Source organism: Oncorhynchus mykiss, chromosome 25 (genome assembly GCF_057628025.1).
Source record: "Oncorhynchus mykiss isolate SJ-2025 chromosome 25, ASM5762802v1, whole genome shotgun sequence".
In the NCBI taxonomy this organism is placed as follows: Eukaryota; Metazoa; Chordata; class Actinopteri; order Salmoniformes; family Salmonidae; genus Oncorhynchus; species Oncorhynchus mykiss.
Genome location: NC_143046.1, coordinates 73,651,117 through 73,675,724, shown reverse-complemented (window position 1 = coordinate 73,675,724; position 24,608 = coordinate 73,651,117). Strand labels below are relative to the sequence as shown.

At 46.9% G+C, this 24,608-nt stretch overlaps 1 pseudogene across 1 annotated transcript in view; it reads left to right on the top strand.

Moving 5' to 3' along the window:
* LOC110505731 (tetratricopeptide repeat protein 7B-like) overlaps positions 1–15,621 on the top strand; it is a 116,704-nt pseudogene extending 101,083 nt beyond the window's left edge. Inside the window, exon 19 of the transcript XR_016491555.1 lies at positions 12,965–15,621. The product of XR_016491555.1 is annotated as a tetratricopeptide repeat protein 7B-like (transcript). The remainder of the gene's footprint in view (positions 1–12,964) is intronic.
* The last annotated feature ends 8,987 nt before the right edge of the window (positions 15,622–24,608 follow it).

The following is a 24,608-nucleotide window of genomic DNA, read 5'->3' as shown; positions in this document are numbered from 1 at the left end:
GTTGGTACTGGAGGACTAGGGTTGGTGTATTGTTGGGGGTACTGGAGGACCAGGGTTGGGCTGTTGGGGGTACTGGAGGGCCAGGGTTTGTGTACTGTTGGGGGTACTAGAGGACCAGGGTTTGTGTACTGTTGGGGGTACTGGAGGGCCAGGGTTTGTGTACTGTTGGGGGTACTAGAGGACCAGGGTTTGTGTACTGTTGGGGTACTGGAGGACCAGGGTTTGTGTACTGTTGGGGATACTGGAGGGCCAGGGTTTGTATACTGTTGGGGGTACTAGAGGACCAGGGTTTGTGTACTGTTGGGGTACTGGAGGACCATGGTTTGTGTACTGCTTGGGGTACTGGAGGACCAGGGTTGGGCTGTTGGGGGTACTGGAGGACCAGGGTTGGGCTGTTATGGGTACTGGAGGACCAGGGTTTGTGTACTGTTAGGGGTACTGGAGGACCAGGTTTTGTTTACTGTTGGGGGTACTGGAGGACCAAGGTTGGTGTACTGTTGGGGTACTGGAGGACCAGGGTTTGTGTACTGTTGGGGGTACTGGAGGACCAGGGTTTGTGTACTGTTGGGGGTACTGGAGGACCAGGGTTTGTGTACTGTTGGGGGTACTGGAGGACCAGGGTTTATGTACTGTTGGGGGTACTGGAGGACCAGGGTTTGTGTACTGTTGGGGTACTGAAGGACCAGGGTTTGTGTACTGTTGAGGGTACTGGAGGACCAAGGTTGGTGTATTGTTGGGGGTACTGGAGGACCAGGGTTTGTGTACTGTTGGGGTGTGGAGGACCAGGGTTTGTGTACTGTTGGGGGTACTGGAGGACCATGGTTGGTGTACTGTTGGGGGTACTGGAGGACCAGGGTTGGTGTATTGTTGGGGGTACTGGAGGACCAGGGTTGGGCTGTTGGGGGTACTGGAGGACCATGGTTTGTGTAATGTTGGGGGACTGGAGGACCAGGGTTTGTGTACTGTTGGGGGTACTGGAGGACCATGGTTTGTGTACTGCTTGGGGTACTGGAGGACCAGGGTTGGACTGTTGGGGTACTGGAGGACCACGGTTGGGCTGTTGGGGGTACTGGAGGACCAGGGTTGGTGTACTGTTGGGGTACTGGAGGACCAGGGTTTGTGTACTGTTGCGGGTACTGGAGGACCAAGGTTGGTGTACTGCTGGGGGTACTGGAGGACCAGGGTTGGTGTATTGTTGGGGGTACTGGAGGACCAGGGTTTGTGTACTGTTGGTGGTACTGGAGGACCATGGTTTGTGTACTGTTGGGGGTACTGGAGGACCAGGGTTTATGTACTCTTGGGGGTACTGGAGGACCGGGGTTTGTGTACTGTTGGGGGTACTGGAGGACCAGGGTTTGTGTACTGTTGGGGGTACTAGAGGACCAGGGTTTGTGTACTGTTGGGGTACTGGAGGACCATGGTTTGTGTACTGCTTGGGGTACTGGAGGACCAGGGTTGGGCTGTTGGGGGTACTGGAGGACCAGGGTTGGGCTGTTATGGGTACTGGAGGACCAGGGTTTGTGTACTGTTAGGGGTACTGGAGGACCAGGTTTTGTTTACTGTTGGGGGTACTGGAGGACCAAGGTTGGTGTACTGTTGGGGTACTGGAGGACCAGGGTTTGTGTACTGTTGGGGGTACTGGAGGACCAGGGTTTGTGTACTGTTGGGGGTACTGGAGGACCAGGGTTTGTGTACTGTTGGGGGTACTGGAGGACCAGGGTTTATGTACTGTTGGGGGTACTGGAGGACCAGGGTTTGTGTACTGTTGGGGGTACTGGAGGACCAGGGTTTATGTACTGTTGGGGGTACTGGAGGACCAGGGTTTGTGTACTGTTGGGGTACTGAAGGACCAGGGTTTGTGTACTGTTGAGGGTACTGGAGGACCAAGGTTGGTGTATTGTTGGGGGTACTGGAGGACCAGGGTTTGTGTACTGTTGGGGTGTGGAGGACCAGGGTTTGTGTACTGTTGGGGGTACTGGAGGACCATGGTTGGTGTACTGTTGGGGGTACTGGAGGACCAGGGTTGGTGTATTGTTGGGGTACTGGAGGACCAGGGTTGGGCTGTTGGGGGTACTGGAGGACCAGGGTTTGTGTACTGTTGGGGGTACTGGAGGACCAGGGTTTATGTACTGTTGGGGGTACTGGAGGACCAGGGTTTGTGTACTGTTGGGGGTACTGGAGGACCAGGGTTTATGTACTGTTGGGGGTACTGGAGGACCAGGGTTTGTGTACTGTTGGGGTACTGAAGGACCAGGGTTTGTGTACTGTTGAGGGTACTGGAGTACCAAGGTTGGTGTATTGTTGGGGGTACTGGAGGACCAGGGTTTGTGTACTGTTGGGGTTTGGAGGACCAGGGTTTGTGTACTGTTGGGGGTACTGGAGGACCATGGTTGGTGTACTGTTGGGGGTACTGGAGGACCAGGGTTGGTGTATTGTTGGGGGTACTGGAGGACCAGGGTTGGGCTGTTGGGGGTACTGGAGGACCATGGTTTGTGTAATGTTGGGGGACTGGAGGACCAGGGTTTGTGTACTGTTGGGGGTACTGGAGGACCATGGTTTGTGTACTGCTTGGGGTACTGGAGGACCAGGGTTGGACTGTTGGGGTACTGGAGGACCAGGGTTGGGCTGTTGGGGGTACTGGAGGACCATGGTTTGTGTACTGTTGGGGGTACTGGAGGACCAGGGTTTGTGTACTGTTGGGGGTACTGGAGGACCATGGTTTGTGTACTGCTTGGGGTACTGGAGGACCAGGGTTGGTGCACTGTTGGGGTATTGGAGGACCAAGGTTGGTGTACTGTTGGGGGTACTGGAGGACCAGGGTTTGTGTACTGTTGGGTTACTGGAGGACCATGGTTTGTGTACTGTTGGGGTACTGGAGGACCAGGGTTTGTGTACTGTTGGGTTACTGGAGGACCATGGTTTTTGTACTGTTGGGGGTACTGGAGGACCAAGGTTGGTGTACTGTTGGGGGTACTGGAGGACCAGGGTTGGGCTGTTGGGGGTACTGGAGGACCAGGTTTTGTGTACTGTTGGGGTACTGGAGGACCAGGGTTTGTGTACGGTTGGGTTACTGGAGGACCATGGTTTTTGTACTGTTGGGGGTACTGGAGGACCAAGGTTGGTGTACTGTGGGGGGTACTGGAGGACCAGGGTTGGGCTGTTGGGGGTACTGGAGGACCAAGGTTGGGCTGTTGGGGGTACTGGAGGACCAGGGTTGGGCAGTTGGGGGTACTGGAGGACCATGGTTTGTGTACTGTTGGGGGTACTGGAGGACCAGGGTTTGTGTACTGTTGGGGTATTGGAGGACCAGGGTTGGTGTACTGTTGGGGGTGTAGGAGGACCAGGGTTGGGCTGTTGGGGGTACTGGAGGACCATGGTTTGTGTACTGTTGGGGGTACTGGAGGACCAGGGTTTGTGTACTGTTGGGGGTACTGGAGGACCATGGTTTGTGTACTGCTTGGAGTACTGGAGGACCAGGTTTGGGCTGTTTGGGGTACTGGAGGACCAGGGTTGGGCTGTTGGGGGTACAGGAGGACCAGGGTTGGGCTGTTGGGGGTACTGGAGGACCAGGGTTGGGCTGTTGGGGGTACTGGAGGACCAGGGTTGGGCTGTTGGGGGTACAGGAGGACCAGGTTTTGTGTACTGTTGGGGTACTGGAGGACCAGGGTTTGTGTACTGTTGGGGGTACTGGAGGACCAAGGTTGGTGTACTGTTGGGGGTACTAGAGGACCAAGGTTGGTGTACTGTTGGGGGTACTGGAGGACCAGGGTTTGTGTACTGTTGGGGGTACTGGAGGACCATGGTTTGTGTACTGCTTGGGGTACTGGAGGACCATGGTTGGGCTGTTGGGGGTACTGGAGGACCAAGGTTGGTTTACTGTTAGGGGTACTGGAGGACCAAGGTTGGTGTACTGTTGGGGTACTGGAGGACCAGGGTTTGTGTACTGTTGGGGGTACTGGAGGACCAAGGTTGGTGTACTGTTGGGGGTACTGGAGGACCAGGGTTGGTGTACTGTTGGGGTACTGGAGGACCAGGGTTGGTGTACTGTTGGGGGTGCTGGAGGACCAGGGTTGGGCTGTTGGGGGTACTGGAGGACCAAGGTTGGTGTACTGTTGGGGGTACTGGAGGACCAAGGTTGGTGTACTGTTGGGGGTACTGGAGGACCAGGGTTGGTGTACTGTTGGGGTACTGGAGGACCAGGGTTGGTGTACTGTTGGGGGTGCTGGAGGACCCGGGTTGGGCTGTTGGGGGTACTGGAGGACCATGGTTTGTGTACTGTTGGGGGTACTGGAGGACCAGGGTTTTTGTACTGTTGGGGGTACTGGAGGACCATGGTTTGTGTACTGTTGGGGTACTGGAGGACCAGGGTTTGTGTACTGTTGGGTTACTGGAGGACCATTGTTTTTGTACTGTTGGGGCTACTGGAGGACCAAGGTTGGTGTACTGTTGGGGGTACTGGAGGACCAGGGTTGGGCTGTTGGGGGTACTGGAGGACCAAGGTTGGGCTGTTGGGGGTACTGGAGGATCAGGGTTGGGCAGTTGGGGGTACTGGAGGACCAGGGTTGGGCTGTTGGGGGTACAGGAGGACCAGGTTTTGTGTACTGTTGGGGTACTGGAGGACCAGGGTTTGTGTACTGTTGGGGGTACTGGAGGACCAGGGTTGGGCTGTTGGGGGTACTGGAGGACCAAGGTTGGTGTACTGTTGGGGGTACTGGAGGACCAAGGTTGGTGTACTGTTGGGGTACTGGAGGACCAGGGTTTGTGTACTGAGGACCAAGGTTGGTGTACTGTTGGGGGTACTGGAGGACCAGGGTTGGTGTACTGTTGGGGTACTGGAGGACCAGGGTTGGTGTACTGTTGGGGGTGCTGGAGGACCAGGGTTGGGCTGTTGGGGGTACTGGAGGACCAAGGTTGGTGTACTGTTGGGGGTACTGGAGGACCAAGGTTGGTGTACTGTTGGGGGTACTGGAGGACCAGGGTTGGTGTACTGTTGGGGTACTGGAGGACCAGGGTTGGTGTACTGTTGGGGGTGCTGGAGGACCCGGGTTGGGCTGTTTGGGGTACAGGAGGACCAGGTTTTGTGTACTGTTGGGGTACTGGAGGACCAGGGTTTGTGTACTGTTGGGGGTACTGGAGGACCAAGGTTGGTGTACTGTTGGGGGTACTAGAGGACCAAGGTTGGTGTACTGTTGGGGGTACTGGAGGACCAGGGTTTGTGTTCTGTTGGGGGTACTGGAGGACCATGGTTTGTGTACTGCTTGGGGTACTGGAGGACCAGGGTTGGGCTGTTGGGGGTACTGGAGGACCAAGGTTGGTGTACTGTTGGGGGTACTGTGGGACCAAGGTTGGTGTACTGTTGGGGGTACTGGAGGACCAGGGTTGGTGTACTGTTGGGGTACTGGAGGACCAAGGTTGGTGTACTGTTGGGGGTACTGGAGGACCAGGGTTGGTGTACTGTTGGGGGTACTGGAGGACCAAGGTTGGTGTACTGTTGGGGGTACTAGAGGACCAAGGTTGGTGTACTGTTGGGGGTACTGGAGGACCAGGGTTTGTGTACTGTTGGGGGTACTGGAGGACCATGGTTTGTGTACTGCTTGGGGTACTGGAGGACCAGGGTTTGTGTACTGTTGTGGGTACTGGAGGACTAAGGTTGGTGTACTGTTGGGGGTACTGGAGGACCAAGGTTGGTGTACTGTTGGGGGTACTGGAGGACCAGGGTTGGTGTACTGTTGGGGTACTGGAGGACCAGGGTTGGTGTACTGTTGGGGGTGCTGGAGGACCAGGGTTGGGCTGTTGGGGGTACTGGAGGACCAAGGTTGGTGTACTGTTGGGGGTACTGGAGGACCAAGGTTCAAAATCAAATCAAATTTATTTATATAGCCCTTCGTACATCAGCTGATATCTCAAAGTGCTGTACAGAAACCCAGCCTAAAACCCCAAACAGCAAGCAATGCAGGTGTAGAAGCACGGTGGCTAGGAAAAACTCCCTAGAAAGGCCAAAACCTAGGAAGAAACCTAGAGAGGAACCAGGCTATGTGGGGTGGCCAGTCCTCTTCTGGCTGTGCCGGGTGGAGATTATAACAAAACATGGTCAAGATGTTCAAATGTTCATAAATGGCCAGCATGGTCGAATAATAATAAGGCAGAATAGTTGAAACTGGAGCAGCAGCACAGTCAGGTGGACTGGGGACAGCAAGGAGTCATCATGTCAGGTATTCCTGGGGCATGGTCCTAGGGCTCAGGTCCTCCGAGAGAGAGAAAGAAAGAGAGAATTAGAGAGAGCATATGTGGGATGGCCAGTCCTCTTCTGGCTGTGCCGGGTGGAGATTATAACAGAACATGGCCAAGATGTTCAAATGTTCATAAATGACCAGCATGGTCGAATAATAATAAGGCAGAACAGTTGAAACTGGAGCAGCAGCACAGCCAGGTGGACTGGGGACAGCAAGGAGTCATCTTGTCAGGTAGTCCTGGGGCATGGTCCTAGGGCTCAGGTCCTCCGAGAGAGAGAAAGAGAGAAGGAGAGAATTAGAGAACGCACACTTAGATTCACACAGGACACCGAATAGGACAGGAGAAGTACTCCAGATATAACAAACTGACCCTAGCCCCCCGACACATAAACTACTGCAGCATAAATACTGGAGGCTGAGACAGGGGTCAGGAGACACTGTGGCCCACTCCGAGGACACCCCCGGACAGGGCCAAACAGGAAGGATATAACCCCACCCACTTTGCCAAAGCACAGCCCCCACACCACTAGAGGGATATCTTCAACCACCAACTTACCATCCTGAGACAAGGCTGAGTATAGCCCACAAAGACCTCCGCCACGGCACAACCCAAGGGGGGGGGGGGGGGGGGGGGCGGGGGCAACCCAGACAGGATGACCACATCAGTGACTCAACCCACTCAGGTGACGCACCCCCTCCAGGGACGGCATGAGAGAGCCCCAGTAAAGCCAGTGACTCAGCCCCTGTAATAGGGCTAGAGGCAGAGAATCCCAGTGGAAAGAGGGGAACCGGCCAGGCAGAGACAGCAAGGGCGGTTCGTTGCTCCAGAGCCTTTCCGTTCACCCTCCCACTCCTGGGCCAGACTACACTCAATCATATGACCCACTGAAGAGATGAGTCTTCAGTAGAGACTTAAAGGTTGAGACCGAGTTTGCGTCTCTGACATGGGTAGGCAGACCGTTCCATAAAAATGGAGCTCTATAGGAAAAAGCCCTGCCTCCAGCTGTTTGCTTAGAAATTCTAGGGACAATTAGGAGGCCTGCGTCTTGTGACCGTAGCGTACGTGTAGGTATGTACGGCAGGACCAAATCAGAGAGATAGGTAGGAGCAAGCCCATGTAATGCTTTGTAGGTTAGCAGTAAAACCTTGAAATCAGCCCTTGCTTTGACAGGAAGCCAGTGTAGAGAGGCTAGCACTGGAGTAATATGATCAAATTTTTTGGTTCTAGTCAGGATTCTAGCAGCCGTATTTAGCACTAACTGAAGTTTATTTAGTGCTTTATCCGGGTAGCCGGAAAGTAGAGCATTGCAGTAGTCTAACCTGGAAGTGACAAAAGCATGGATTAATTTTTCTGCATCATTTTTGGACAGAAAGTTTCTGATTTTTGCAATGTTCCGTAGATGGAAAAAAGCTGTCCTTGAAATGGTCTTGATATGTTCTTCAAAAGAGAGATCAGGGTCCAGAGTAACGCCGAGGTCCTTCACAGTTTTATTTGAGACGACTGTACAAGGTTGGTGTACTGTTGGGGGTACTGGAGGACCAGGGTTGGTGTACTGTTGGGGTACTGGAGGACCAGGGTTGGGGGTGCTGGAGGACCAGGGTTGGGCTGTTGGGGGTACTGGAGGACCATGGTTTGTGTACTGTTGGGGGTACTGGAGGACCAGGGTTTGTGTACTGTTGGGGGTACTGGAGGACCATGGTTTGTGTACTGCTTGGGGTACTGGAGGACCAGGGTTGGACTGTTGGGGGTACTGGAGGACCAGGGTTGGGCTGTTGGGGGTACTGGAGGACCAGGGTTGGGCTGTTGGGGGTACTGGAGGACCATGGTTTGTGGACTGTTGGGGGTAACGGAGGACCATGGTTTGTGTACTGTTGGGGGTACTGGAGGACCAGGGTTGAGCTGTTGGGGGTATTGGAGGACCAGGGTTGGGCTGTTGGGGGCACTGGAAGACCAAGGTTGGACTGTTTGGGGTACTGGAGGACCAGGGTTGGTCTGTTGGGGGTACTGGAGGACCAGGGTTTGTGTACTGTTGGGGAACTGGAGGACCAGGGTTGGTGTACTGTTGGGCTACTGGAGGACCAAGGTTGGTGTACTGTTGGGGGTACTGGAGGACCAGGGTTGGTGTACTGTTGGGGTACTGGAGGACCAGGGTTGGTGTACTGTTGGAGGTGCTGGAGGACCAGGGTTGGGCTGTTGGGGGTACTGGAGGACCAAGGTTGGTGTACTTTTGGGGGTACTGTGGGACCAAGGTTGGTGTACTGTTGGGGGTACTGGAGGACCAGGGTTGGTGTACTGTTGGGGTACTGGAGGACCAAGGTTGGTGTACTTTTGGGGGTACTGGAGGACCAGGGTTGGTGTACTGTTGGGGTACTGGAGGACCAAGGTTGGTGTACTGTTGGGGGTACTGGAGGACCAGGGTTGGTGTACTGTTGGGGTACTGGAGGACCAGGGTTGGTGTACTGTTGGGGGTGCTGGAGGACCAGGGTTGGGCTGTTGGGGGTACTGGAGGACCAAGGTTGGTGTACTGTTGGGGGTACTGTGGGACCAAGGTTGGTGTACTGTTGAGGGTACTGGAGGACCAGGGTTGGTGTACTGTTGGGGTACTGGAGGACCAGGGTTGGTGTACTGTTGGGGGTACTGGAGGACCAGGGTTTGTGTACTTGTCACGAGTATTTTCAATCCCAATTGATAACTAAACAATGATTTAATCTTTGACCAATCCCCGAGGTTTGTAAGACCCTGGATTTAATAATAATTAGGCAAAGAGCATCAGCTTCTGCAAAATGTACGTTAGCTTTATTCAGTGAACGTTCTAAATTCAAAAATGCAAACACAGACATTTTATAACTCTCACCCCCAACTACTCAACCAAACCTTATTGGATTTTAGTCTAATTATTCTAACACATTTTACATATAATAATTACGTTTCAGGGTGGAAGTCGTTACTTTAAACATATAAATTCCCGTATCAGTACTGTTGGGGATACTGGAGGACCAGGGTTTGTGTACTGTTGGGGGTACTGGAGGACCAGGGTTTGTGTACTGTTGGGGGTACTGGAGGACCAGGGTTTTTGTACTGTTTTGGGTACTGGAGGACCAGGGTTGGTAGCAGGTAATGGGGCAAGGACTTCTACTGCTTTCTTTATGGTCTCCCTCTCTCACTTCTCTTTCCTGGTCCCCTTGAATGGAGTTGATGTTAATGCACCAAGGGCAGGACCCAGACTTCTCCTGCTCCTACTTCTGTATGTATCCCCTCTCTCTCTCTCCCCTAGTAGTGTGACTCAACCTTCTATAGTCTCTCTGTCCTTCTCTCTCCATATATCTTTCTCCATCTCTTCTTGTGGCGTGTCCCAGGGGTGTCAGCCAGAGTTAGGTATCAGACAGACTACCTGCAATATCCACCAGCTAGTCAAATAATGCATACAGGATCAAGTAATCATTGAGTGAAAGCTGATACTTGTATGAGTATGCACACTGGCTGCATGGCTAAGCAGTGTAAAATGTGGCTTGCTCCTGTGGAGCAGTTTGTCTATAATGCTCCTCTACTGTAAATACATTGTTGAAACCCTTTCTCAAACATTAGAGAAAACCAACAGTATGAATCAGAGTGTAGGTCTAACCTTTATGCACCTCAAAGTAACCCTGCCGGTCTGTCTGTCTGTCTCTGGTTGCAGTGAAAGGCCAGTCCTGCTTTCTTTTACACACACACTTTTGGGTATTTAAGCATCGTAGCAGCTCACCGGGGCCACAGCCACACATCACTTTGTGTCAGTTCTGCTGTATCTGAGCTTTTGATTTTATATTTTATTCTGATGTCTGTCTCTTTGGTCTCAGTAATAAGCAGGCTTGTCACATGTCATCAACAGCAGGTCAGCTCTGGGGACGGGGGAGCAAGGGGGCCACACACACCCCTCCGTCTGTCTTTCTGTCAATCGTTCAGAGCACTGTGGAGGGGTGCAGAAGCACAGGGTGGGACCCTTAACCCAGACAGAAGAGGGCTCTCCCTGGCCCCTAACTGTGCTGACTGGGCTCTCTCTCTCTCTCTATTTGTCTCTGTATCTGTCTTTTTTTTCTCTCTCTCTCTCTCTCTCTCTCTCTCTTAGTTTGTCTTTCTCTCTTTCTCTCTCTGTTTGTCTTTGTCTCTCTTTCTCTTTCTCTATCTCTCTCTCTCTCTCTCTCTCTCTCTCTTTCTCTCTGTTTGTCTCCATCTCTGTTTGTCTCGGTTTCTCTCTCTCTCAATTCAATTCAAAGGTTTATTGGCATGGGAAACGTGTTCACATTGCAAATGAAATAATAAACAAAAGTGAGAAGACACTAAACAACATCAACAAAAAACTATATGAATTGAACTGCAAATATTTTACTCAAAAAGGTTTCAAATAGATAAAGACATTTCAAGTGTTATATTATCAGCTATGCAAAGTGTTTTAGCAATGTGCAAATACACTGAGCAAAAATATAAACACAACATGTAAAGTGTTGGTCCCATGTTTCATGAACTGAAATAAAAGATCCCAGAAATGTTTCCTATGCACAAATTTGTTTACGTCCCTGTTAGTGACCATTTCTCCTTTGCCAAGATAATCCATTCACCTGGCAGGTGTGGCATATCAAGAATCTGATTAAACAGCATGATCATTACACAGGTGCACCTTGCGCTAGGGACTATACAAGTCCATTAGAGTGTCTAGTTTGAGAAACAGACACCTCACAAGTCACAAGTCCTCATCTGTTCCTCAAACTAGACACTTTAATGTACTTGTCCTCTTGCTCAGTTGTGCACCGGGGCCTCCCACTCCTCTTTCTATTCTGGTTAGAGCCAGTTTGCGCTGTTCTGTGAAGGGAGTAGTACACAGCGTTGTACGAGATCTTAAGTTTCTTGGCAATTTCTCACATGGAATAGCCTTCATTTCTCAGAACAAGAATAGACTGACGTGTTTCAGAAGAAAGTCCTTTGTTTCTGGCCATTTTGAGCCTGTAATCGAACCCACAAATGTTGATGCTCCAGATACTCAACTAGTCTAAAGAAGGCCAGAACTATTGCTTCTTTAATCAGAACAACAGTTTTCAGCTGTGCTAATATAATTGCAAAAAAAATAAAAAAAATAATCGCTTAGCCTTTTAAAATGATAAACTTGGATTAGCTAACACAACGTGCCATTTGAACACAGGAGTGATGGTTGCTGATAATGTGCCTATGTAGATATTACATAAAAAGTCATCAGTTTCCAGCTACAATAGTCATTTACAACATTAACAATGTCTACACTGTATTTCTGATCAATTTGATGTTATTTTAATGGACCAAATTTTTAGCTTTTCCTTCAAAAACAAGGACATTTCTAAGTGACCCCAAACTTTTGAACGATAGTGTATGTATCAAATCAAATCAAATGTTATTTGTCACATACACATGGTTAGCAGATGTTAATGTGAGTGTAGCGAAATGCTTGTGCTTCTAGTTCCGACAGTGCAGTAATAACCAACAAGTAATCTAACCTAACAATTTCACAACAACTACCTTATACACACAAGTGTAAAGGGATGAACAATATGTACAAAAATATATATGAATGAGTGATGGTACAGAACGGCATAGACAAGATGCAGTAGATCGTATCGAGTTCAGTATATACATATGAGATGAGTAATGTAGGGTATGTAAACATTATATTAAGTGGCATTGTTTAAAGTGGCTAGTGATACATTTTTAAATACATTTTTCTATTATTAAAGTGGCTGGAGTTGAGTGGATAGGCATCTCAATGTTAGTGGTGGCTGTTTAACAGTATGTATGCATATATGTATGTACTGTATGAATGTACTGTATGTATGTATGCATGTATGTACTGTATGTATGTACTGTATGTATGTGTATATATATATATATATATATGTATGTACTGTATGAATGTACTGTATGTTTGTATATATGCATGCATGTACTGTATGTATGTACTGTATGAATGTACTGTATGTATATATATATGCATGTATGTACTGTATGTATGTATATATGTATGTACTGTATGTATGTACTGTATGCACTGTATGTATGTATATATGTATGTACTGTATGTGTGTATATATGTGTGTGTATATATGTAAGTACTGTATGTATGTATGTATGTATGTATATATGTACTGTAAGGTATGTATGTATTGTATGTATGTATGTATGTGTATATATATGTATGTACTGTATGTATGTACTGTATGTATGTATGTATGTATGTATGTATGTATGTATGTACTGTATGTACTGTATGTATGTATATATGTATGTACTGTATGTGTGTATATATGTAAGTTATGTATGTGTGTATATATGTAAGTTATGTATGTATGTATGTATGTATGTATGTATGTATATATGTACTGTAAGGTATGTATGTATTGTATGTATGTATGTATGTGTATATATATGTATGTACTGTATGTATGTACTGTATGTATGTATGTATGTATGTATGTATGTATGTATGTATGTATGTATGTACTGTATGTACTGTTTGTATGTCTGTCCCTCTTTCTACATTCTGATTCATACTGTTTGCTTTGTTGAAGGATTGACATAAGCTCTCTCGGCCCCTCCCTCACCCTCTCCCTCTGTCTTCTCCTACTGTCTCTCTGTCTACGATTCAAAATATCTCCCCCCTCTCTCTCTCTTTTCCCCGCTCTCTCTCTCTCTTTTCCTCGCTCTCTCTCTCGCTCTCTCTCTATGCTAGGGTTTGATCCTGCACCAGCTGCAGCGTTACAGCCTGGCAGAGAAGATCCTTCGGGACGCGGTGCAGGTGATCTCCACAGCCCACGATGTGTGGAACAGCCTGGGGGAGGTGCTGCAGGCTCAGGGCCATGGTGGCGCGACTACAGAGTGTTTCCTCACCTCCCTGGAGCTAGAGGCCTCCAGCCCCATTTTGCCCTTCACCATCATACCACGACAACTCTGACCTGGGAGGGAGAAGGACACATACGCACACACACATACACGTGTACGCATGCACACACCTACACATATACATATAAACACACACACACTGTATATACACTAGCCAGACACTGACCTACCTTGGATATATGCCCCACAAAACAAACACACGATACATTCCAGTGTCCCTTCTAGCATTCCACTTAGAATTCATGCCCAATACATTGCGTCTTTCTGAGTAGTATGCTGGTGTGGATTTAAAAACACACACATACTGTACATATATCCATCAGCCACACACAAATATAAATATATATACACTCCTCACCCACCCACACCGACTGACCAAGCCGCTCTACCCCCCCAGGGCGAGGGTGCCAACAACCTTCCTCTTACCTACCACCTCCTGCTTCAGGCCTCTCTGCTGTCAGAACCAGCACCACCACAACCCTATGATGCCTTGCACTCAGCTCTTTCACCCCATATGATCAGACAACCACCCCTCTTCTCTTGAACCCAGTCATATGCCGAGCTAGATGAGCTGGAGAGAGGGAGGGACTGCCCAATGGACACACCCAACTGACAGAACAGAGCTCTCTATCTGGTCCAATAATGTACAATAACTGTTGATGCCATGCCAACACCACTGTGCTGTCCCCTCCCCCTAGTCTCTGCTGTGACCACCGTATCGTATCCCACAATCCCTTGCTATTCTTGACTGTGACTCCTGCACTCCTGCCTTTATCATATCTACATGGTGGAAATCAGATCTACGCTCAAGGCTGCAGTACTATTTTTCCCATGATCCTAACAATGAAGTCAGCTGTAGTAACCCAAGCATTTCTAGCCTCTGCCAGGCAGTTACTGGCGACTTTGTCCACCGTGTGTTGTGTTGCGAGAACAGAAGTGAATGGATGTCAGGGTAGAGAGAGAGAGTTGGCCGTGCAGGTGGGTCACTCACTGGTCTCTCTCTTTTCTCTGGCTGTTGATTGGTGGGAGAGGAGAGGGACAGAGCAGAGGTGTTTTTCAGACAGACAGAGTTGCAGAGGTTTGCATTGCAGATGACATAGACAATGTTGTGCTGAGCAGTGGACAATGGCTGGCCACCGTGGTGCTTGCCATCACCAGACCCCCCACCCTGTCCTAGCTTTCAACTCCAATGTGTCTGTGCACATTTGTGTATACAGTTGAAGTCAGACGTTTACATACACCTTAGCAAATACATTTAAACTCAGTTTTTCACAATTCCTGACATTTAATCCTAGTTAAAATTCCCTGTATTATTTAGTCAGGATCACCACTTTATTTTAAGAATGTGAAATGTCAGAATAATAGTAGAGAGAATGATTTATTTCAGCTTTTATTTCTTTCATCACATGCCCAGTGGGTCAGAAGTTTACATACACTCAATTAGCATTTGGTAGCATTGTCTTTAAATGTTTAACTTGGGTCAAACATTTAGGGTAACCTTCCACAATAAGTTGGCTGAATTTTGGCCCATTCCTCCTGACAGAGCTGGTTTGTAGGCCTCCTTGCTCGCACACGCTTTTTCAATTCTTCCCACAAATGTTCTATGGAATTGAGGTCAGGACTTTGTGATGGCCACTCCAATACCTTGTCTTTAAGCCATTTTGCCACAACTTTGGAAGTATGCTTGGGGTCATTGTCCATTTGGAAGACCCATTTGCGACCAAGCTTTAACTTCCTGACTGATGTCTTGAGATGTGGCTTCAATATATCCACATTATTTTCCTTCCCCATGATGCCATCTATTTTGTGAAGTGCACCAGTCCCTCCTGCAGCAAAGCACCCCCACAACATGATACTGCCACCCCCGTGCTTCACAGTTGGGATGGTGTTCTCCGGCTTGCAAGCCTCCGCCTTTTCCCTCCAAACATAACGATGGTCATTATGGCCAAACAGTTCTATTTTTGTTTCATCAGACCAGAGGACATTTCTCCAAAAAGTACGATCTTTGTCCCCATGTGCAGTTGCAAACCATAGTCTGGCTTTTTTATGGCGGTTTTGTAGCAGTGGCTTCTTCCTTGCTGAGTGGCCTTTCGGGATATGCCGATATAAAACTAGTTTTACTGTGGATATAGATACTTTTGTACCTGTTTCCTCCAGCATCTTCACAAGGTCATTTGCCATTGTTCTGGGATTGATTTGCACTTTTCGCACCAAAGTACGTTCATCTCTAGGAGACAGAACGCATCTCCTTCCTGAGCGGTATGACGGCTGTGTGATCCCATGGTGTTTATACTTGTGTACTATTGTTTGTACAGATCAATGTGGTACATTCAGGCGTTTGTAAATTGCTCCCAAGGATGAACCAGACTTGTGGAGGTCTACAATTTGTTTTCTGAGGTCTTAGCTGATTTCTTTTGATTTTCCGATGATGTCAAGCAAAGAGGCACTGGGTTTGAAGTTAGGCCTTGAAATACATCCACAGGTACAGTGCCTTGCGAAAGTAAGGCTTTAGAAGCTTCTGATAGGATAATTGACATAATTTGAGTCAATTGGAGGTGTACAGTGCCTTGCGAAAGTATTCGGCCCCCTTGAACTTTGCGACCTTTTGCCACATTTCAGGCTTCAAACATAAAGATATAAAACTGTATTTTTTTGTGAAGAATCAACAACAAGTGGGACACAATCATGAAGTGGAACGACATTTATTGGATATTTCAAACTTTTTTAACAAATCAAAAACTGAAAAATTGGGCGTGCAAAATTATTCAGCCCCTTTACTTTCAGTGCAGCAAACTCTCTCCAGAAGTTCAGTGAGGATCTCTGAATGATCCAATGTTGACCTAAATGACTAATGATGATAAATACAATCCACCTGTGTGTAATCAAGTCTCCGTATAAATGCACCTGCACTGTGATAGTCTCAGAGGTCTGTTAAAAGTGCAGAGAGCATCATGAAGAACAAGGAACACACCAGGCAAGTCCGAGATACTGTTGTGAAGAAGTTTAAAGCCGGATTTGGATACAAAAAGATTTCCCAAGCTTTAAACATCCCAAGGAGCACTGTGCAAGCGATAATATTGAAATGGAAGGAGTATCAAACCACTGCAAATCTACCAAGACCTGGCTGTCCCTCTAAACTTTCAGCTCATACAAGGAGAAGACTGATCAGAGATACAGCCAAGAGGCCCATGATCACTCTGGATGAACTGCAGAGATCTACAGCTGAGGTGGGAGACTCTGACAACAATCAGTCGTATATTGCACAAATCTGGCCTTTATGGAAGAGTGGCAAGAAGAAAGCCATTTCTTAAAGATATCCATAAAAAGTGTTGTTTAAAGTTTGCCACAAGCCACCTGGGAGACACACCAAACATGTGGAAGAAGGTGCTCTGGTCAGATGAAACCAAAATTGAACTTTTTGGCAACAATGCAAAACGTTATGTTTGGCGTAAAAGCAACACAGCTGAACACACCATCCCCACTGTCAAACATGGTGGTGGCAGCATCATGGTTTGGGGCTGCTTTTCTTCAGCAGGGACAGGGAAGATGGTTAGAATTGATGGGAAGATGGATGGAGCCAAATACAGGACCATTCTGGAAGAAAACCTGATGGAGTCTGCAAAAGACCTGAGACTGGGACGGAGATTTGTCTTCCAACAAGACAATGATCCAAAACATAAAGCAAAATCTACAATGGAATGGTTCAAAAATAAACATATCCAGGTGTTAGAATGGCCAAGTCAAAGTCCAGACCTGAATCCAATCGAGAATCTGTGGAAAGAACTGAAAACTGCTGTTCACAAATGCTCTCCATCCAACCTCACTGAGCTCGAGCTGTTTTGCAAAGAGGAATGGGAAACAATTTCAGTCTCTCGATGTGCAAAACTGATAGAGACATACCCCAAGCGACTTACAGCTGTAATCGCAGCAAAAGGTGGCGCTACAAAGTATTAACTTAAGGGGGCTGAATAATTTTGCACGCCCAATTTTTCAGTTTTTGATTTGTTAAAAAAGTTTGAAATATCCAATAAATGTCGTTCCACTTCATGATTGTGTCCCACTTGTTGTTGATTCTTCACAAAAAAATACAGTTTTATATCTTTATGTTTGAAGCCTGAAATGTGGCAAAAGGTCGCAAAGTTCAAGGGGGCCGAATACTTTCGCAAGGCACTGTACACCTCCAATTGACTCAAATTATGTCAATTATCCTATCAGAAGCTTCTAAAGCCATGACATAATTTTCTGGGTTTTCCAAGCTGTTTAAAGGCACAGTCAACTTAGTGTATGTAAGCTTCTGACCCACTGGAATTGTGATACAGTGAATTATAAGTGAAATAATCTGTAAACAATTGTTGTAAAAATGACTTGTCATGCACAAAGTAGATGTCCTGACTGACTTGCCAAAACTATTGTTGGTTAACAAGAAATTTGTGGAGTGGTTGAAAAATTAGTTTTAATGACTCCAACCTAAGTGTAGGTAAACTTCCGACTTCAACTGTATATATGCTTGTTTGTATGTGAGTTTGTACATTTGCGTGCTTTGAAGGCTAGTGGTTATTTGCTCATGATGAAAACTGGTTAAAGAATGGCACAATCACTTGAAAGATGTATATTTTATGGTGAAACTATAGTTGACATGATATCCCACACTCTGAGTGGGGGAGGAGTTACACACACGCTTGTCGTGAGGTTGTGTTCTCTTTCTTTTACTCTGCATCCCAAACCGTGCAACCGTGCAAAAACGGGTGATCCTGCTGTATGTTTGAAATGAGCTCCTCTTTTCTAAACGTCATCAGATGTGGTTATTATTTCAGTCACTGTAACCTTAGATCAGTTAGTTAGTCACAAGCTCAATAACGTGAAAGACAAAAACGGGTGATCCTGCTGTATGTTTGAAATGAGCTCCTCTTTTCTAAACGTCATCAGATGTGGTTATTATTTCAGTCACTGTAACCTTAGATCAGTTAGTTAGTCACAAGCTCAATAACGTGAAAGACAAAAACGGGTGATCCTGCTGTATGTTTGAAATGAGCTCCTCTTTTCTAAACGTCATCAGATGTGGTTATTATTTCAGTCACTGTAACCTTAGATCAGTTAGTTAGTCACAAGCTCAATAACGTGAAAGACAAAAACGGGTGATCCTGCTGTATGTTTGAAATGAGCTCCTCTTTTCTAAACGTCATCAGATGTGGTTATTATTTCAGTCACTGTAACCTTAGATCAGTTAGTTAGTCACAAGCTCAATAACGTGAAAGACAAAAACGGTGATTCTGAAAGACTTCATGTTTTGTCTATTTCTGTTTTCTTTCTGTCCAAGTCCAAAAAGATAAACATCATTTTTTAGTTTTTCACATTATCTTTGATTACAAGTGCAAATTATTATTATTGTTATTATTATTTCTGACTGGCTGAATTATGAGATGTTTATTATTTTAGATGTTTAAATGATATTTTACAGTGAATGACGTTGCTGAGATGGAACATACATTTTCTTTGAGTAAGTTGAAATAAAAGTAGAGAGGATGTGACTGTTTCAGTTCAGATATAGGGTCATATATACATGGTTTTAGTCTGCTGTAGAACCTCTCTGAATGCAGGATCTACCTAGCAACTGCAATGGGAGCCTGCATGGCATGTCCCTTTGTGAATGGCCAGTATGCCACAGGCCTCTGGTTTAATATGGTCCAACCAAGGCAGCATTGAGACAGAGCCTGTCTGTCTGGGCCTATAGCACACAACCCTGTATAAACAACTGGACAAACTGTATAGTGATGTCAATAAAAAGTGATTGGAATAAATACAGTGTAATGTGATTAGGTATCTGTCAGAGACACAGGTATGTATCAGCATGCCTTGCCATTTGAATTGCATCAGAGAGCACTACACCACTAGTTTCACTTGATACAGTAACATCTAGCGATGCAAGACATTTCCAGGGCTTCAGTGTTGTGCTGTGTTGCTGGAATAAGAAGACTAGGGAGATACAGTGGCAGCATTTCTGTAATCTGTTCTCTACTAGAAAGATGAGAGCTGTCTGGAAAATTCAGTCAGTCCAGAATGGGGATAGTGTTAGATGATGACTGCAGGGTGAGTTTCTTGTCTTCCCTCTCCTTTAATTTCCCCTTATCTTTTCTCTTCCACTTTTTCATCTCAAGAAGAGAAGCTTCATCGCCATTCATGAATATTGGATGAGTTCCGGGTCTCTCTGCCTTGTTGCTGGTCTGTGTGTGTGTGTGTGTGTGTGTGTGTGTGTGTGTGTGTGTGTGTGTCTGTGTGTGTGTGTGTCTGTGTCTGTGTCTGTGTCTCTGTGTGTGTGTGTGTGTGTGTGTGTGTGTGCACCTTGTTCTAAGTTGTTAAAAAGAACAACAAACATTGATGAAGGCATTCCAGGAGTTCAAAACTCAAACATATTAAAAGGAGTGAGGGAGAAGAAGGGGAATCACCTCCAGAAAACAACAACAGAGGAGGAAAATAAATTAACTAGGGAGGGTTATAAAAAGAGAAGGGCTGACAGGAGAAAGGAGGAGGGAAGGGGATCATTTAATGCACAACAGCCCTGCCTTGAACGAAATTAGAGTTCCCCGCCATGCTCGACTTGGCTATATGGCGCGAGCCATGTGGTAAATCTCCAGGGGAATGACGGGGCTGTGTTCTGTAATTGAACATTTATAGAAGTGATTGAGCAGGTTATTAAAAACATAGAAAGAGAGCGAGAGCTGTGGTGACGGTGAGAACAGCAGCGTTATTACAGCGCCAAGGCCTCTGGGAGACCCCACCGCCAGGCTGTTTGCTGAAATCTGAGACGGTGACACGCACATACACACACACACACACACACACACGGAGAAGTGCAACACTCCTGTCTGCCCTGAATCACCTGTGACTTCAAAACCAGTCACTTCACAGCTCAACTCACACTCTGAAATTTAATCAGTTGTCTGGCTCAAGGGGCGGCAGGGTAGCGTAGTGGTTAGAGCATTGGACTAGTAACCGGAAGGTTGCAAGTTCAAATCCCCGAGCTGACAAATCTGTCATTCTGCCCCTGAACAGGCACTAGGCCGTCATTGAAAATAAGAATTTGTTCTTAACTGACTTGCCTAGGGATAAATAAAAAGACAGCAGGAGCCATACAGACAGGACATTTTGTACCACTGTCCTCTCCTCACAGGCTGGTCTTGCCATGTCCCTGTCTGTCACAGCAATGTGACAATGTCCTCCCTCCTAATGTCCTCAACCTTTTCCCCCTCTCCCTCTTCCACATACCAGGGTTGGAAGCAGTTCAGTTCTCTCTCTCTGTCTCTCATAGTTCCCTTATCAGCTGTCTGGCTGGTATGAGGAAGACTCACACAAGCAATTGTGGTTGAGCTGGACACTCCTGTTTTATCATCTGTTCGTTTCTCTCTAAGAAGGAAAGGAGGAACTAAGAGTAGTGACGTGGTGTGCCCAGTGGCTAGTGACCTTGGGTTTAGGCTGAAGTAACAACCTAGAAACACACAGGGAAGGAGAGAGACAGTGACAGGGAGAGGGGAGAGGTTAGGGAAGAGAGAGAGACTGACAGAATGAGAGGCTCTGCTGCAGTGCCCACCCCTAATGCTCACCACCTCCTACCCCCACAGGTCACTGCTGCTAGGGATGGGGAGTGACACTTCAACCTTACACTTCTCCTCCCCCCTGAACCCCAGACCTGCAACACACACACACCCCTACTCTTCCCACACTGCAGTCCAGTCCACACCACTTCTGCTTAGCTCATCTGTTTCTGTCAGCAGCCACTGTCCGCCTCCCTCCCTGCCTGCCAATCTGCTGGACCAGCGCTAATGCGTAATGGCGGTCTCGTCCAGCCACACAGCCAATTACACACACTCACGCATGCACAACATATGCACGCAAACACACACACACTCACACACACACACACACACACACACACACACACACACACACACACACACACACACACACACACACACACACACACACACACACACACACAAGCATGCATCTACACTCGTACTAACGCACTCAAACACATCACTCCCTCCATCGTCTGTCCCTGACCTGGTCACCTGCCAACTACCTCTATCTGAACTGCCTACCCACCAATCACAGCCCTTCCACGCTCTGCTGCATTACGTCTCAACCAATCACAGTGATTTCTTGTAGTCCTAGTGCACCACTGCTCAGTCTCGTGGGTTTGCCAGCCAATCACAGCGTTCCACACTGTGGCAGTGGCACGCGAAACAAATCACATTGCTCCATGGCTACACTGTAGTGAACTGGGTTAACAGTGCACAGTGACAGGCTGCTCTACATACAAACCCGCTGGAATACGTTCATTACAGATACTTAGAAAGAGAGAAGTCTGTTCCAATTACCCTGAATGGAGAAATCTGTCATGAAAGACTGAGGAAATCACATTGAAATATGTCACACACAGGGTCATAGTATATCCACAGTCATAATGTACTGTATATCTCTATATATGTCTCTGAATAATCTCTCATCATGTGATGTTTGTGGAATGTTAGAGCTACACATCATAGTGATTTATGGGTGTTTGTGTGCACCAGGGCCTTGAGATGGTGTGCTCTGTATGTGTACCATCTTGGGAATTCCCATCTGTATGTATGGAGCAACTTACCACCACCGCTCCTCCACATTGGTCCTCCTCTGTTTGCTTGTTGGTGATCTCAGAGGGCCAGGTCTGCATGAAGAGAGGGACTGGAGGGGTCTAGTATGTTTTGGCAGGGGTTGGTGCTGTGTTGGAGGTGCCAGCGGCACCCTGAGATAGGGAGTGGGCAGCTCGCGGGACTTGGCAGCTGTCTCGTGATCACTCCATGGCCGTCTGTTTCTGTTTCTACTACCCCCTCATAAACACACTAATGGTTAGATCACAGCAACAACACATCCTGGCTGCTGAAAATAAACTAGATTTGATCACACAAAAGCTAAACCTGCCCTTGACACTGACAGTAGGCTGTCTTACATCAAGAGCTTTTATCTAGTGTACGAGAAGCTACTTTCTGTTTTATGGTGATGTTCTGTGTCAAGCTGTAATAAAGACATTGAGATCCTGTCTGTCGAAACAAGTGATGTCCTTGTGAAGGTCGTCAAAGTAATTGATTTGCTGTCTGTGTGTGTGTTTACCTGCAGAGAGCGTTGCCTGCAGGCTTCACTAAATTAAACATGATCAATGTCCTGACACAATTATGGAATCAATCTTCAAGCTGCTAAAATATTCCCACAGAGGCCCCTCTCTTCTTGTTCTCTCTTCTCCCTCTCTCGTCTCCCTCTCTCTTGTTCTTTCTTCTCCCTCTCTTCTTGTTCTCTCTTCTCCCTCTCTTCTTGTTCTCTCTTCTCCCTCTCTTCTTGTTCTCTTTTCTCCATCTCTCTCCATGTTCTCTCTTCTCCCTCTCTCTTCTTGTTCTGTCTTATCCCTCTCTCTACTTGTTATCTTCTCCCTCTCCTTGTTCTCTCCATGTTCTCTCTTCTTGTTCTCTTCTCCCTCTATTCTTGTTCTCTCTTCTCCCTCTTCTCCCTCTCTCTTGTTCTCTCTTCTCCCTCTCTCGTCTCCCTCTCTCTTGTTCTTTCTTCTCCCTCTCTTCTTGTTCTCTCTTCTTGTTCTCTCTTCTTCCTCTCTCTTCTCCCGCTCCCTTCTTGTTCTCTCTTCTCCCTCTCTTCTTGTTCTCTCTTCTCCCTCTTCTTGTTCTCTCTTCTCCCTCTCTCTTCTTGTTCTCTCTTCTCCCTCTCTCTTCTTGTTCTCTCTTCTCCCTCTCTCTTCTTGTTCTCTCTTCTCCCTCTCTTCTTGTTCTCTCTTCTCCCTCTCTTCTTGTTCTCTCTTCTCCCTCTTCTTCTTCTTTCTTCTCCCTCTCTCTTCTTGTTCTCTCTTCTCCCTCTCTTCTTGTTTTCTCTTCTCCCTCTCTCGTCTCCCTCTCTCTTGTTCTTTCTTCTCCCTCTCTTCTTGTTCTCTCTTCTCCCTCTTTCTTCTTGTTCTCTCTTATCTTTTCTTTGGTTATAAAGCTCCCTACAGTATGTACTGTAATTGAGTGACAATCAAAGGGGCATAGTCTTGGCCTTGTAATATTAACCGTCTTCACAAAATGGTTCAACAGGGAAATGGCCTTGTACAGTTTATCTTCATGAGGAGCAGATGGTGTGTGTGAGTGAGCTCAGCCATAGCAGTGCTAGTACTGTGTGTCACTGATAGCCTACTGCTCAGATCCCATAACTGTGTTGAAAGGGCATTTCTGATCAGTATGTTCTCTCCTGTGAACCCCATACTGCCTTTGAGTAAATGTCTCAATGGTCAGAACGGTGTGTGTGTGTGTGTGCGCGCGTGCGTGCGTGCGTGAGTGTGCGCATGTGGATGTGTACAATGTGCATAATCTCGGCTTGGGACCACAGTAGTGTAGCAGTATTGTACTGATGCCTCAACATTTCACTATTGCCATCAATACTGGTATTACAATGTCCCTATCCTAGTTAGTGATATGGATAAAACCAATATGAAATATAAACAAACAAGCATTTAGACGATTGCATGTAGATTGAAATATAAAAGTACATCAAAGTATAGACTACAGAGAAAATGTGTTTTATGATTTGTGGCCTGTGAAATGGTGGAGAGAGGAGCTAGCTAACAACAGATGGACAGTTTGTGGGTTTTGGGAGAATAAAAGCCAGGCTCTAATATAATCTCCGTGTGAAGCCAGAGGTGAACTAAGAATAGAGCTGAGCCAAGTATTAATAGACCTTTTCTATCTGGGCTTCTCAGAGCAGCTAGCTGCAAAACCAGGAGTATCCATGAGAGACCCCTCTCTCTCTCTCGCTCTCTCTCTCTCTCTCTATTTATATATATATATATATATATATATATATATATATATATATATATATATATATATATATACACACACTCTTTCGTTCTCTATCCTTCTCTCTCTTTTCTTTCTCTCCCACTCTCTCTTTCTCTCTGTCTCTCTCTCTCACCTCCCTTAAGTGCTGCTTTCTGAGATATTTGACAAAGTGGTTGCCTAGCAACATCACTCCCGGATGGACAACTATACTTTTCTCAGAATGAAAGTTAAATGAAAACCAGGTTAATTATTAGGCCAACTTAATTACCAGTAAATTACAGTTATCTAGTTTGGAAAATGTCCACCTGAGTTGGCAGCCTCTTCTTTTAGGTGATAATAGATATTGTGCCCTGTTGACCACAGAGCAGTGTTTGTGTGTGCTAGTTGCTGATGTGTGTTGCCCCTTGTTTAGATTAGAGCGGAAGGTAAACACCGCAGGCATACTGTTTGTGCTTTTGTGTACGCAAATGCGCATATGGGCTAGTTGATCTGGACAGTTCTTATAAGTTATAAACAGCTCTCTAAGGTATTCAATGACTAACATGACAAGAGGAACTGATAATGCAGTACCTAATGTGCGTTCCACTATTACAACTTTCAAGAGTAAGTTTAGAGCCG